The following is a 4,310-nucleotide window of genomic DNA, read 5'->3' as shown; positions in this document are numbered from 1 at the left end:
CAGGAAACTTTGGTTGATTTTCATTTCCCTTCATGCTATGCTCAAAACCAATAGCAAAATATCGGTTTTGGTGCATATACAGCCACGTTCCAAAACTCAAATGACTTTCACTAGAAGCAAATGCTCACACAATTTGATGTGCTTCTGAATATATATTCTCCTTATTCTCTTCAGTTACTGCTGCCTTTTATTCAATGTTTGATTTTTATAAGTCTGCATTAATAAATATTGCTATCTGGGTGGAGAGATTTCCCAGATATGATAGAGCTCAGATGTCCATTTCATATTGCAAATATTCACTGCGGTTAAGATATATTTCTAGATTAACTAAAAAGGAAGAATTGGCTGTGGCAAGGAGAATCTATTTCCCTACCATGCACCAGGGAAATCATTTCCAGGATGCCTATTATTCTGTGTTTTACCATTATCAATCCACCAGCTTGTCAATGGAACGGTAGCTTTCAGCACCTTTTTTATCAGTGTATCATTACTTCGTCTTAGAAAGGTCTGGGAAGTCAATAATGGGGAAAAAACCTAAATGGCTGAATCTCTCAACAGTTATAATTGAACCTTTCTGTAAAATGTAAGGTGAATATGTTCTAAAATAGGTTGGGCTATTTAAAAGTTTAAGCAGGGTAATGTTCAGCAAGCGCTATTTCTTCCTCTTCACATCACTACAACACTTTAAACCGCTCAACTATCTAGAACGTACTGGAGGTTGCCATCCTTTGCTGCAGCTTTGTTTTGTATTTTTCTATTGTGAACTGCTCTGGAATCTCTGGATGGAGGGCGGTATACACATTCAATGAATTAATGGTGGTGGTGATGTTCTTGCACATTTTAACTGTCACAATGTTTCTGATTCGTGAGTGGACTCCAATGCAACAGTAAAACCAGTGTTTTTTTCCTTTAAAAAATGTTTAGGGGTACTCTCATTTTGACTCAAGAAAATCACCATTTTGTAGTTCAAATCAGATAGAATAAATACAGTAAATGGACAAAAGTACAAAGATTCACAAAATGTTTAGGGGTATTCGTCCCACTGCGTTTCTCCCCCCCCCCCCCAAAAAAAACCCTGCCATGTCAGCGTATGAAAAGCTGCTTGTTGTGAGCTTTGCTGGAGCCAGATGGAAAAGCTTCAGAAAACAAATTGTCTTCTTGAGAGTTGTCTTTGGCATGAAGAATCAGATCATTTCACAACACCGACCATATAATGATTGCTTCAAAATGTCAAACCTAGTCCCATAATTTCTGGGAACCCTGAACTTGGGCACAATGCAATTTCTCTACATGTGGTTTTGGTACATATGATGATGATGATGATGATGATGATATTTTATTGATTGATTGATTGATTGCCCGTCCTTCACCCTAAGATCCCAGGTGGGTTACAGCATTAAAAACAATATTAAAACAATGAAAGGCAGCTGGATGTGTGAATGAACGGCATTGAAAAAACCATTGCATTTGCAAAGATATAGAAGCTCTGCCTGTGGTAGGCATTGTACACAAGTAAATCATTGCTTGCAGTTATCAATAATCCACACCATGAGTGGGCAACGTGTTGCCCTCCAGATCAGTTGGTCTCCAGACAGACATCAGTTCCAGACAGAGTGGCCATTGGTCAGAGCTTGAGTGCTGAGGTACCAAGATATCCCCCCAATAACTCACACCATACACCATAATTTTAGTTTGAGGTTTTTGGCATTAAATTTGGCCACAACTTTATTAAAATACAAATAATAATGTGAGTGGTTGCTTAGGCATTGGTTCCCCAGCCATCTGTCCCCCGCCTGGGACAGATCTGACTCCCTCTAGCCTTTGCTGTCCAAAGAAAAACATTCTGTTACAACACAAAGACAAGATAGGGCAAGGGGGAGGCAGAATCAGAAGACATACTTCGAAATGGGGGACGTGACAACAAACACCATATTATATTGGGAGGGGAGGCATAATCACCTATACTGCATCATGAAACAATCAGTTATGCACACCTATATCATGGGACCAACCAAGAAGGCAAGCATGAAGGTAGGATGTTCGAGATACTTACATTATGTGAACTGTCCCTTCCTGCCTTTTACCTAGTGATGTGTGTAGCATTGGAGAAGCTCTAGCTCAGCCACTAGTAAGTTATATTTTAACTGGCCTCATACTCGGATTACTGCTACTATTTATTATAGAGAGAGCAGTGCAGGTGCACAGAGCATTTTACAAGCATATAAAAAGGAATGTTAAAAAGGGAGAGGATCTGCATATTTTCATTTTATATGAATCATCGAGTTAGTGCAGTAAGAACGAAAGGCAGAGAAACTAAGAGGGTGTGACCATCCTGTGCTGGGGCTTTCAAAGTTTAACTTTTAATGTTAAAAACTTCATTTATTTATTTTTTAAAAAATCATCTGCTGCTCTCCCTGGCGTCATGGAATTCACTAAGTTCATGCGGGGAGAGGCAGTCCTTGAGACACTGGGCTCCTGAGCTGCATAAGACTTTAGAAGTCAAAATCAGCAGCTTGAACTGAGCCTGATTAACTAATTGGAAGCCTCTGCAGTTGTGTCACAGGCTCAGGCTGCCTTGTGTTGGGCAACAGCCTGGCTGCCAAATTATGCACCAGCTGCAGTTTTGCAAATGTCTTCAAAGGCAGCTCCACATACAGTACATTGCAGTTAAGATTTTAAGGTTAAAAAAGAAGAGGAAGAGAAATCCCCTTCCCCCACTAACCATGGTTTGTGCTAACCACACTGCAATTCGAGCTTGCCGACATACAGCAGGCAAAAAATAGGCTAGTGCTGCCTGTTCACGTTCATTTTGTATCTGCTTAGCACTCAGCTCCTCAAGTTCATAAACTTATTGTGATCACCATACTGTGGAAGTCTCTTGAGGCAGAACAACTGTCATAACTGTGGCTTATGTCAATAGCTTTTAAATTCAAATCTTCAGCTTAGAATAGATCCATACAAACTCCATTAGGAGAATCAGAGATTTCTGAATAGAAAACCCCTCCTTATGTAAAGATCACTGGCTTCATTCTTACCTATTTGCAAATGCTACCTCAGGTAAGAATGAGAATGTCCCTTTCCCTAAGTGCAGGCCTTGTGGGAGAAATCATGAACATGGCAGCTGCTCATTGACTAACTGTCAAATATCTTGATGCTTTATTTTGAAATCTATCAATATTGCATGACATTTTGAAAAGAAGACGCTTTGACAGATTTCTATTAGCAAAGGGAAAGAGAAGAGGTAGGGCTTTTTGTTGACATGACATGGCAAAGGCACCCTTTGGCTGCCTTAGTTTATCTCTCAGGAGGGATGTATGTGTGCTGATGGCCATTTAATGGATTGCCTTTCTCCTCCAACCTTCACTTCTATAATGCTATGTGACATTTGCTAGCAGGGGATCTGTGTAATGCTTGTTAACAATGAATAAGGACTGTGCAAAACTTTTCCACTATGCTAATCCTAGCTAAATGAAACTTAGAAGGTCCCTCCAGGGAGACCTACTTTTCCCCATAGCCCAGGCTGACCTGGCCTTAATTATCTTTTAGCACATATATGAACAATCAATGAATTACAGCTAGTAAGTATGCTTGGAATGAAGCTATGCAAAAGAAATAAAAAATAAAAAATCATCGACTATGTCTCTGAGTGTCATTTTCATATAATTTTCCTTCAAAGGGGAACAATCTGTAAATTTAAAGTCTACAAAAATATGGAACGCTTCACAAATTTGCGTGTCATCCTTGCGCAGGGGCCATGCTAATCTTCTCTGTATTGTTCCAATTTTAGTATATGTGCTGCCGAAGCGAGCACAATTCATGGCACTATTGAAACCATAGCTGCCAAGTTCTCCCCTTTTTTAAGGGAAATTCCCTTATGCTGAATAGGCTTCCTCATGAGAAAAGGGAAAACTTGGCAGCTATGTGAAACCCAATAAAGTAGTTGTTTACAAAGTTCCTGTTAATGAAAACATTCAGATGTTTTTATGTAAAGATCATCTATGGAGAAGGCCTGCAAAGATTATTGTTTTGTGAGCACAGACCATATACTGAGCCTACCTGTGTGGAGAACTGTTCTACAACATTTAATAATAATCAAATGAGTACTCAAAATTACTCAGACACAACTGCTGAAATTTTTGTAAGTGCGTATTGTTTAGCTCACGGTATGCAAAATCCCCTGGTGATTATTTATATAGATGCGCAACATCTGTGTGATTACACCAATGTATGATAGCGGGATTATAAATGGATATTGGGTTAAAAAGAAAAAGGGATTACTTTAAAAATTCAGGTGTCATTATTAATGGATT

General features: G+C 39.2%; 1 non-coding gene across 1 annotated transcript; it reads right to left on the bottom strand.

Annotated features, from left to right (window-relative positions):
• Positions 1-3,704: 3,704 nt before the first annotated feature.
• Positions 3,705-3,811, bottom strand: LOC132593240 (U6 spliceosomal RNA). The gene has a single exon (XR_009558599.1). It is a non-coding gene; the product is annotated as a U6 spliceosomal RNA (small nuclear RNA).
• Between the last annotated feature and the right edge of the window lie 499 nt (positions 3,812-4,310).

This window comes from Zootoca vivipara, chromosome 1, assembly GCF_963506605.1.
Source record: "Zootoca vivipara chromosome 1, rZooViv1.1, whole genome shotgun sequence".
Classification (NCBI taxonomy): Eukaryota; Metazoa; Chordata; class Lepidosauria; order Squamata; family Lacertidae; genus Zootoca; species Zootoca vivipara.
The sequence above is the reverse complement of the archived record's forward strand: the minus strand, read 5'-3'. Positions and strand labels throughout refer to the sequence as shown.